This window comes from Candoia aspera, chromosome 4, assembly GCF_035149785.1.
Source record: "Candoia aspera isolate rCanAsp1 chromosome 4, rCanAsp1.hap2, whole genome shotgun sequence".
Lineage (NCBI taxonomy): Eukaryota > Metazoa > Chordata > Lepidosauria > Squamata > Boidae > Candoia > Candoia aspera.
This window is the reverse complement of record NC_086156.1, coordinates 58,318,752-58,331,009: the sequence shown is the minus strand read 5'-3', so window position 1 is coordinate 58,331,009 and position 12,258 is coordinate 58,318,752. Positions and strand designations below refer to the sequence as shown.

Here is a 12,258-nt window from a genome sequence, read left to right as displayed (position 1 = left end):
CAGCTCGGAAAAATTGATATCTACCACGCGGAGGTTGAGAGTTCTGCGGAGTTGGAGAGAGATGGGCAGACCTCGTAGGCCGCGCGAGAAAAGGAGCGCTGCCGATGAAAGACTCCAGCGGCTTCAGAGTGGCAGGTGAAAGCTTTGCTTTCTATTTCAATACTTCACTTTCGCTGCAACAACAAAGCAGCCAGGAAGCCTGGAGGTACATCGGTAGAACCCACGTGAGTAGCCTAGCTATCTAGGCAATTCTGCAGCCCCCTTCATCTCTAGTAAAAGAAACAACAACTTTTGACTACAAAAGTGAAAAAGAAGAAACTTTCTAAGCGGAGGGAAAAAAAAAACTTTTCTATACTTTGGAAACCAAAAAACTTTACTGCCAGTCCTCACTTAAAAGGAACTGAATTAATTAATTAATTTCTAACACCATATTGGATTATATTGCAGATGTTTATAAGTTTACCTTGAATTGTATGCTCTGTATGTTGGAATATAAATATTATACACTGCTTTATATAGATAAATATAACATTAGGTGTAGTGATTAAGATAGGTAAATAAAGATTTTTATAAGGACAAAATGAACACAAGGAGACAGAACAGGAGAGGCTCAGAAACCGGGGAAGGAGAATGGTTGAAAGCTATGTTTGAAGACTTTACGCAAAAAACAATTCAAAATATTACTCAAAATTTATCGCAACTATTAGAGGAGAAAATAGATGGCTTTGAAAAAAGGTTAGATCATAAGTTAGAGACTATGGACAAAAGAATAAAAGCAGACATTCAAGAGGTAAGAGAAAGAGTGGAGAAATTAGAAGTAGAGAATGATATAGAATTAGATCGATTAACTGTGTTAGAATTAAAAGAAAAAGAACATTGTACCTGAAAAAAAGAGAGGCAGAAATAAGAGAAATAGTGGTTCAAATGCTTGCAAGTTTAATTGAATGGGAGGAAGAAAGGCTAGAAGAAGATATAGAAAAAATATTCAGAGTTAATTTGAAATATGCAAAAATTAATCGGAAACCAAGAGATATAATAATTGAATTTGTGAGGAAGAAGACCAAAGATTTGATAATACAGGCCTCCTGGGGGAAAAAAAATAATATTGAGGGAGAGGAGATTATGATACTGAAAGACATACCACTGAGAATATTAAAAAAAAGAAGAGATTATTTCTTTCTTACTGAAGTCCTTAAAAGAAATAAAATCCCCTTTAGGTGGGAAGTACTGGAAGGAGTGAATGTCACATTCCAACAACAAAGACATAAATTAAATACCATTTTTAAGGCTCAGGAATTTCTCAGAAAATATAAGAAAGATTTAGAACCAGAAACAGATAGGAGGGAAAGGCCAAAAAGTAAAGAAAGTAAAGTGAAATGTTTAAATACAGAGGAACAAAGTGCAGAGGAACCAGCTTCAAGTTCTAAAGAATTTGCAATACTCCTTTCAAATGAATGAATTAAAATGCCTTTCCTGGAATATAAATGGAGCCAACACCCCAGCTAAAAGGAAAAAAGTATTTCATTATTTATACAAATTAAAACAAGATATAATATGTCTTCAAGAAACTCATATTGTGAAAAAAGATAGTAAATATCTGGTAAATAACAAATTAGGAAATGAATTTATAGCAGCAAATGAAAAAGAAATAAATGGAATTGCAATATATGTAAAACCCCATCTAAATCCTAAATTAATAAGTGTTGATAAAAATGGGAGATATTTAATAACAGAATTAGAATTACAAAACTCCAAAGCAATACTGGTTGGAGTATATGCCCCTAATGATAATCAGAATAAATTTTATCAAAATTTATTACATGAACTTTCTGAATTATCTTATAACAATTGGATTATGATGGGAGATTGGAACAGAGTTACCTTACCAATTATTGATAGAAAATCTGAACAACAAATTAAAAAAAATCAAGGAAAATTGCCCCAATCTTTTTTTGATATGTCAGAAAATTCGGCTATTGTAGATGCCTGGAGATATAAAAATGGTACGGCTAGAGATTATACATTTTATTCAGACAGATTCAAATCGTTCTCCAGGATCAATATGATATGGGTATCTAAAAATTTGGCAAATAAAATTTTAAATGTATCAATTCTTCCTCGATCCTTCTCAGACCATAATCCAGTTCAATTGGCTATAAAACTCCACCCAAAAAGCTATAGGTGGAGATTAAATGAAACTTTGTTGAGAAATAAAGAACTCGTAGAAGATTGCCAAAAGAAATTGAAAGAATTCTTTGAATGGAATCTAAATAATGAAGTGAGTATTGGGACAGTATGGGATACTAGCAAGGCATATATGAGAGGATATTTTATGTATTTAAATAGTTGCCTAAAGAGGAAAACACAACAAAAAATTCAAACAGTTCTTGACCAAATTAAGATAAAAGAAAAAACCTTCAAATAAGACCATCAGATGAAGGTATAAACCATCAAATAAAAATTTTACAGCAGCAATTAAAAATACTTACAACAGATGAAATTGAAAGAAAATTGAGATATATTAAACAAAGAAATTTTGAATATGCTAATAAAGCTGGAAAATAGCTAGCATACAAATTAAGAAAAGAAAAGGAAAAAAATTATTACTAAAATTTGAGAAAATGGGAAAGAATTAGTTGACAATGAAAAAATTAAAAAGGCATTTCATAATTTCTTTACAAATTTATATAAGAAACAAGAAATTTCAATTGATAAAATTGAGAACTATTTATTAAAACAAAATTTAAAGAAATTAACTAAAGACCAAAAAGTATTAATTAATAATCCCATCACAACCCAGGAAATTATAGAGGCAATTAGAAAATTGAAAATAGGCAAAGTTCCAGGTCCAGATGGATTTTCAGCAGGTTATTATAAATGTTTTCAAGATCAAATTTTGTTACCACTCAAAGATTTATTGAATGCGATTCTGTTAGGAAATCCTATACCAAAATCTTGGTCAGAGGCAAATACTATACTAATCCCAAAAGAAAAACAAGACCTGTCATTATGCCAAAATTATAGACCTATTTCGTTATTAAACAATGACTATAAAATATTTACTTTAATTTTAACTGAAAGACTAAAAACAATTCTTCAAGAAATAATTCATTATGACCAAAATGGTTTTTTATCCCAAAGAAACATAAAAAACAATATAAGGACAGTCTTAAATATAATACAGTATGCTCAATTTCATAATGAAAAACAGATTATGTTTTTTTTAGATGCTGAAAAAGCTTTTGACAATCTAAATTGGAAATTTATGTTTAAGACTTTAGAATTGATGGATTTTGGCGATATATTTATAAAAGCAATAAAATCAATTTATATATTTCAAAAAGCCAGAATTGTGATCAATGAAGAGATAACACAAGAATGTCAAATAGAAAAAGGAACAAGGCAAGGCTGTCCGCTATCTCCTTTATTATTTATATTGGTACTGGAGGTTCTAACAGAAGCTATTAGAAAGGACCATTGAATTGAAGGGATAAAGATTAAACAAGAAACATATAAATTAAGAGCCTTTGCGGATGATTTAGTTATTACTTTGCTAAACCCGTTAATATCAATTGATTACTTGTTAAAGACACTACAAGAATAGGGAGAATTAGCCGGTTTTAAAATAAATAATCAAAAAACGAAGATGATAAATTTAAATATGCCACAAAATAATCAGAATGTATTAGAAATTAAATCAGGATGTAATAGTGTCAAAAAAGTTAGATCTCTAGGGATAGAGATTTCAACCAATACTAGTGATTTATTCCAAAATAATTATGTTAAAGTATGGAAGGAAATCAAACAAGATTTATCGAGGTGGGAAAAATTAAATTTATCACTTATGGGATGAATCTCTGCAATTGAGATGAATATTCTGTCGAAGATGCTATTTTTATTTCAAACTATTCCAATATTTATAACTGATAAAACTTTTAAATTATGGCAAAAAATATCTTTTAAAATTTATTTGGCAAGGGAAAAGACCAAGAATTAAATTCAAATTACTACAAGAAGACAAGGAAAGAGGAGGCTTGGGTCTTCCCGATTTCAGGCTATATTATGAGGCATGTGGTTTATTATGGTTAAAAGAATGGATCACCCTACAAGATCATAAATTACTAAATTTAGAAGGGCATGATTTAAAATTTGGATGGCACAGTTTCTTATGGTATAACAAATTGAAAGTAAATAAAACATTTAACAATCATTGTATTAGATTGTCTATTCTTAAAATTTGGGAAAAATATAAATCTACTCTAACATCGACAATACCACTATGGATTTCCCCACAAGAAGCTTTTGTAAGACGAGAAACAATAGGAAACTATAAGTGGCTAAAATATTCGGATTTAATAAAATTTGAAGGGACTAAATTTACAATGAAAACAAGAGAAGAATTGGAGAATGAAGGATATTTGTGTCATTGGTTTACATATATTCAATTAAAAGAACAATTTAAAATAGATGCTAAAAGTTACAAATTTACAAAAAAACTATCTTGGTGGGATGAACAAATCTATGCTAATAATGACCACATGATCTCTAACATATATAAAATGTTATTACAAATGAGAATACTAAATGTACAAATTAAGCAATGTATGAATAAATGGGAGAAAAATTTTGGATACAATATTGAATATGATGTTTGGGAAAGAATGTGGACTAAGGGATTAAAATTTACATCAAATTATAATTTAAGAATTTTTTTATAAAATGATGTACATGTGGTATACCACCCCTGAAAAATTATTGAAAATGTTTTGAAATACGTCAAATGTCTGTTGGAAATGTAAAAAAGAAATTGGAACTTTATATCATATGTGGTGGACCTGTAAAAAAGTGAAAAAATTTTGGTCATCTATACATAATATAATTTGTAAAATGCTGGCAGTTAATATTGATAAAGTACCGGAACTCTATTTATTGGGCTTTATGAACAAAGATTTGAAAAAAAACTGTGGAAAACTTCTACTGTATTTGATTACTTCGGCCCAAATTCTCTACGCTGCAAAGTGGAAAGAAGAATTAATCCCATCTGTGGAGGAATGGATACTTAAATCCCTAAATTTGGCGCAAATGGCAAAACTAACAGACCAACTAAATGATAAAAATATGGAAGATTTTCAAAAGGACTGGACACCTTTTTTCAAATATGTGGAATGGACTCAAAAAGTTAATATGAATATATAATATGTAAATAGCAAATTACTTTAATTGTTTAATCTCTTATTAGAATTAAGGAAGACAATTTAGAGAATTAAGGAAAAAAAATAACATGCTAGGATACTAAGCTGTACCGTCTAGAAAGTTGGAAACCCTAATCTTTCTATTTATTTATTTATTTATTTTTCATCTTGTCCCCTCCTTTTTTATTTTTATTTACATATATATATATATATATATTTCTTTTTTTCCTTTTTTCCTCTCTCCTCTTCTCTTTTTTCCTTTTCTTCTCTCTTCTTTTCTTTTTTGTATTGTAAGATATTATTGTTTGTATGTAATTTTATGTTTATTAAATAAATTAATAAAGATTTCAAAACAAAAAATTCCCCCTGCTCCTGTGAAGTACATCATCTATTGCTTTGAATAAGTGCTCTTATTTGTTTGGTTTTTTAAAACAGTGAGTTTCATTTGTGTTTGGCATTCTAAGGTGCACTGTGTTCCAAATAGCATTCCTGAAGTGTGGTTCTGGTTTGATTTTTTTTCCCCCAGTGTTTTTTTCAGATTAAATATCTCAGTATTAAGCTCAGATGTTTTGTCTTTAAATATTAAACAGAGAGCTCTTTTAACACGATGCAGGGTCCTTCTCTTCTGCCATGTTGCTCATTGTGAAATCCCTTCTGTTTTTTACTCTTCATAACACTCCTGTGAAGTATTATTTGTTATCCATGTTATACAATCTGTGTTACAGAACAATGGACAGATGAAACGGAGCCATTCCCTGTCTTTGTGCATTTATATTCTAAGAGCTACAACTGTCATAGGGCTTAATGGTGTCTTCTTCCTTTCCATCTATCATGCTCCACAGTGCACCGGCCACTGTCTGATGCCCCCAGAAACGAGCAAGGTTGAATTAATGAAAGAGAAACATACCTAGTCCACCAAATTTGTGCAGTAGGACATCACGCAATTCAAAAGTGAGGAAGAGAGGAGAAGTGAGGAAGGAAGAGAAGCCCAAGGCTAATTTTATGGTATTGCATGGTATAACCTGAACCTTTAAATTCATCATTGGGATATCACAGATCAAAGATGAAAGAAGAAGTAGATAAAAGAGAGTTAAGCAACTGAAATCCATTGGCAATGGAATAGTATAAGGACTCAGGAATGTGCAGGTCAATATTCCCTACTATGTTAAACCAGGATGTCATTCATCACAATTCTATACATTCAGAGAGTCTTTTCCCTGAATAAGTTGGGCATAGTATTTCAATCTAAATCTTGATATTTCTTTGAGTAATTCATTTGCATTTTATATTACCTGTTAACTTAAAACTACAATAGTTCAGAGTACTGTAGGTCTAAAGTAACACCTTATGAAATATTTATTGAAGTGTTTTTGAATACTACAGTGCGTTTTATGTACATTGTAACAACAATTTTTATAGGACCCTATAAGGCAGGCTGATATTTTTATTTTTCCATCAGAACAGTTGAAGCACAAACTCTGATATCTTATTTCCTAGCTGCTTGCTCCTTAATCCCCTTTTATATATATTCTAAAACTTCATTTCATCTTGCATTTAATTGTATAGACATTTCCTTCTCTTATTTTTTCTGAGTTTTCTGGCATTTAGGTACTAGTTGAGTTTGTGCATAATATCCTTTTGGTTGCTGCCAGCTTGCCAGAGCAAGCAGAATTTGTTTATTTATTTACATAGAATACAGTTCTGGAAAAAAAAATCTAAAACCTTTAGTTACAGGTGGTAGATTTTCAGGCAGCAAGTTGTCCATTATTTCTATTGTCCTGGGTGTGTGTATGAGTAAGATTATGGAAGTACACACAGCTGGCACTATTTACTTTCAGGCTCAGCTTTTTTAGACAAGTCAGAGACCTTCATGGACTAAATTAAGAATGGATAAATAATCTATTTCCATTCCTGGGTTCCTGCTATTTCATTCAGAAAACCATTTGGTTCCATTTCCCCTTTTATCTTTTTAAAAAATCTGTGTCACTGAGCTACATTTGTGAAAACCATTTTCCATTAGTACGAAGTATTTGATGCAAGAACAGCCTGTACAGAGATGTGATGAATTTTGTTTTGTTTTGTTTTTTTAAGGACAAGGAAAAGCCCTTTTCAAGCATGTTACAATTATAGATATCCTTCACTGTCAGGGAGCTGGATTGGAAAATGCTATTATTCAGTTGATTTTGAGCCTTCAGAAATGGTGAATGGCATTATAAAACTCATATTAAGGAACTCACATCCAAGCTAAGGATTACTTGCCAAAGATTTGTTCAGACATTTATAAAATCCCAAAATGCCATGCAATGAAGTTGCTTTAAAAAAATATCAAAAGGAGAACTGATATTGAGGATCCATTTTGGAAGGCCATACCATAAAGTATTTGGATGGCTTCAGAACCAAACTTACCTAATAAATACATTCAGTTTTTATAAACTCTATATATGCAGTAAAGGAATTACAGAGTGCACAAACAGTAAAAGGAAGACCAGATCAAAATGTGTGTGCTCATATAGAAGCATTACCAAACATATTCTGGAGGCTTATCAATTCCAGTCATATAAACTGATTAGAATTTTTTAAATTTCTGTTGCATGGAAAATACTGTTCCTAGCATTATCCTTTTGCAAGACAAGACTTGTATGCTTACTTTTTTTAATAGTAAATTTTCTTTAAGTTTCAAGAGAAGAATAAAAACTACAGAAAAAAACCTACAAAGAAAAAAACCTAAGAAGGTGCAGAAACACAAGGAAAAAGATGTTCAAATTTACAAAAAAGATGTGGCTTCTGACTTTTAACAGCAAGGATATACAAAAATTTCCATAATCAATCTCTTACTCTATATTAAACCAAAACACCACATTATTTCTGTAAGTCATTCCAATTTAACACATAATAAAAATCACTAAGTACAGTTATTCCTCCCCCTTATATTAAAATGAAGAAAAAAAAGTTCATATAAACCTCCTAAACATCTTTCTCTCCTCCAAAAGATAACACATATTTAATTATTCCCTTCCTACCACTATTCTATGCATTTCTGTCTACTATAATAAGAATCAAATTAAAAAGGACATAAATTGGCTGCTATTATACTTAATAATACAAAAATTTTAATAATCCCTATCTTAATAAACCCAAAAAACAAAGACAATTCAAAACAGTAATTCCATATCTTTAAAAGTGAATAACATCAATCAACTCCTTAAACCAAACCAGTAAACATTCTTTAATCCTAATACGTTTTAATAATTTTAATCTTAATAAACATCAAAACCAGAGACAATTCAAAACAGTAAATCCAAATCTTTAAAAGCAAATAGCTTCAACCAAATCCTTAAAACAAATCAGATAAACATTCTTTAACCCTTATCTCAGTTCAAATTAAACCAGAGCAGTTACAGTACATATCCCCACAATGTGCATAGAGCTTTTCTCTAACAGCCCAAGTGCCCCCCTCAAAGATTCCAGGTTCTTTTCATGGCATTCCACCAGAAGATCAATTTTACTTATGGCTTATAGACCACTCTCTCCCTTAGAACTGTTTGGTTGTTTAAAATAACAAAAAAGAAAAAAAAGTCTTTTCATGGTGGCCTTGCTATCTGGGTTCAGGAGCTAGCAAACATCACAGTGAGTGAATGTTATTGCTCTACTCAGGTTTTTAAGTTGGAACTTGGATTGATTTTAGTATTCTAGAGCATGCTTTAACTGTTGTTTTTTGTTGTTAATAATATCAACAATTTGATATTACCCTTGGGAGGTTTTCTGGCCTTAAAAATAGAAATATTTCAAATGAATGAATGACATACAAAGAAAAAGAAATATGCTTTAAATCATCTATTTCCTTCAAAACTGGATTTGCTGCTGGACTAGGCAGTTAAAAATGTGAAGGTCAAGAGATATCTTCATGCAACACACATATCTGGTTCCAACTTTATCTACTTCCTTTGCTTTAGGGTATGGATGACTTTGCTGATTCTAGCTTCTAGCCCCCAGGGGAACCTTCAGTGAAAGAAATATACTTAAATAAAGGTAGAAATGGTATGCTAAGATTCAAACTTCCAAAAAGCTTTGGAGGGTCTCAGCTTCATTTCTATCCACCAAATGAGTTAACTCATCATGCTGGACTACAAAGTGGTTTTCTGCTTCAGTGATTTTAGCTTTCTATATCACCTCCCCTACCCACCAATGGGAAAAGCAAAAAACTACAAAAAGAAAAAAAAAACTAAAAAAATCTAAAAAAGTGTGAAGCACAAGAAGAAAATATTTTGAAGATTACATAAAGAAATGACTTCTGACTTTCAACACCAGGAATATACAGCAATTTCCATGATCAATCTCTTACTCTATATCAGACCAAGATCACATTATTTCTATAAACCATTCCATTAGCACTTTATAAAAATCACTAAATACAATTGCTCCTTCCCCTTATATTGAAAAAAGAAAAGAAAAGAAATGTATAAATCTCCAAATCAACTCCCCCCCCGCACAAAACATTTATTTAATTATTTCCTTCCTATCACTATTCTATATATTTCTGTCCACTATAATAAAAATCAGACTATAAAAACATAAATTATCTACTTTTATAATTAATAATACTATAACAACACTAACCCTATTGAACCTAATACCAGGCAATAATTATTACACCTTATAAATTTTAAAAATCAAACAAACCTTAAAAGTAATCTAGTAAATCTTAACCCAAATCATTAAAGAAAAATGGAATCATACAAGCCTAAAAATCAATCCAGATAAGCGTTCTGAATTCTTTACCCTGCTTTGAAATATACCAAAGAACTTACATATCTCCATAAAACACACAGGGCATTTGTAGATGTTTGGCATTTCAAATGAAAGTGTAATGGTATGTGCGAATGACCTTGGGAGACTGGGCCCAAAGATGCTGCTAGGGAATGATCAGATAAGAGACAGCATAGGCTGCAGCTGGATACTGGCCAGGATAAGAGGCTCAGAAGAGACCCTCCCTAATTTCTCTGCGGTAAAGGAGATGGGAGAATTGTACTTTCAGACTTGCATGATTCTGTTAATATAACCTTATAATAAAGTGGAATTAGCTGATCTGGTCATGTTTCCTATCTGGTCTACCTGGTAAGGCTGACAGAAAGTTACAATCATTGAATGAAAAACAGGCATGTATAGACATGCATAAAACAGACAAAAATGGAAGAAGCCAAACTACTTCCTCAATAAAAATAAGATAAATTGTAAACTATTTTTGAACTGAAAATAAATTCTATTAGGATTTCTTGAACAGGGACTTTACCTAAAATTACATTTAATGAAACCTAGAATTTCTTTTTGATATGCTAGAATATAGCCAAGATCTTCTGTTAAACTTTGAAGAACTTTCCAAAGAAATATTATCCTAAAATTGCCTCCCTTGTTCTTAGGTTTTTTGACTTCCCAGTTTAGGACTGAGAGAGACTGACTGGCTCAAAGTCACGCAGCCACTTCTGTGCTGAAGGAAGGCCTGGACCTCCCCATTCTTAGTCCAGGCCTTAACCACTGTATCACTCAGCAAGTGGATGGAAAATTTTTAGTGAATCTAGTTTCTGGAAACATTTTTTAAAGTTTGCCTTGATGTGTGAAATGACCAGCAGCTGTAAAAGTAATTATAACATAAATGTATTAAGTTATGTAAAAATGTTGCCTGACATGATTCTCCATCTTTGCAAGCTGATCCTTGAAAGGTGACAAGAAGAAAGAAGTATTGTTTGATGAATGGGACAACCAAATGTTTTAGCCCTCCTCTTTACTGTACTTTATTAATGGGTTCTCCATAACAGCATACCTCATTAGCTATTCTGTAAAGCAGGTTGGTTTCACATTACAATACTTTTTTTTCTTCACTCAGGAAATAAAATATATGGTTTCATTTGAAATATATGAAGGTCCCAATTGTATGTGTAGAATTTAACTGAATTTGGTCAATATTTAACATGATAAAAGCTGAGGGCTTATTAACCAACAGACCAATGGACTGTAATTTACATCACTAGTGTTATGACTACCTTTTAGAGATGTATTGTTTATATATAAGACAGAATTTCAGCCTTGTGACAAATATTACTTTATGCACTTTAAAGTCTTTAATTGTTTGATCCACATATTAGCACAATGTCTTTGGGCCCCCTGCCTAATATCTGAAGGAAGGAAGGAACTGCAGGAGGACAAATTACCATGCCCTTGGAAGCCAATCTGCAAGTCACATAGTATGCCTTGACCTCTATAAAAGCTTCTGAATCAGGCCTGTTTTAGCAAATTAATTTGATAAATAATTTAATTTTGCTATAAGACATGGAGATGTCAGGCAAGAATGCATCTTCTGTTCTAACATTCTTTTATGTCAGTATATGTATAATAGTTATTATTGGAATCAGGGAGACTTGGGGTTCATAGACCTGACCCCTAACTATCCTTCAAAGATGCCTTGCTAATAGTTCTTTAAGGACTTACCATTCATCTCGTTCCCTGGCTAACATTGCACTCAACTGTTCTAATGTTAAATTACTGTTTTCCATTTTCTCTTGACACACACATTACTGTATGGCCATCTTCTGGCACTTTGGCAGTGGCTGTGGTAATGATGCATTCAGAGGCTGGGATCTGTCTAACTCCTATTGGTTGTTTTTGCCTGCAGTGTACACACCCGCACCTTCCAGTCCTGGCAATTGCTTGTGAGGTTGAATCCTCAGAGAAATGGCAGCTCCCTGTGTAAATTATCCCTTCTCTTCTCATTGGTTAAATGATTCCATCAAAATGTTAGCCGATTGTAGGCTATGCACATGAACCTGGAGTCACAGAAATCCTCCCTTATTTGTTTCCCTTTGCAACCTGGCTGGCACTGCAGCTTTTGACTGCTGTTCTGTCAACAGGAACAGCAGAGATTATGAACTACAAGAACAGGGTTGGGAGAAGGAGGGAGTCTACTCACAGAAGCCTGTCAGTAGCCCCCTTTGCAAAGTGATAGAATAAGAGAGAGTAAGAGGATGCGCAAGAAAGAGAGAGAGTGCACATGAGAGGACAAGACAGACAAGCC

The 12,258-nt window shown here is 32.2% G+C and overlaps 1 protein-coding gene across 1 annotated transcript in view; it reads right to left on the bottom strand.

The window, feature by feature from the left end:
- CNTNAP2 (contactin associated protein 2) overlaps positions 1-12,258 on the bottom strand; it is a 1,282,126-nt gene that overhangs the window by 82,363 nt on the left and 1,187,505 nt on the right. The window lies entirely within an intron of this gene.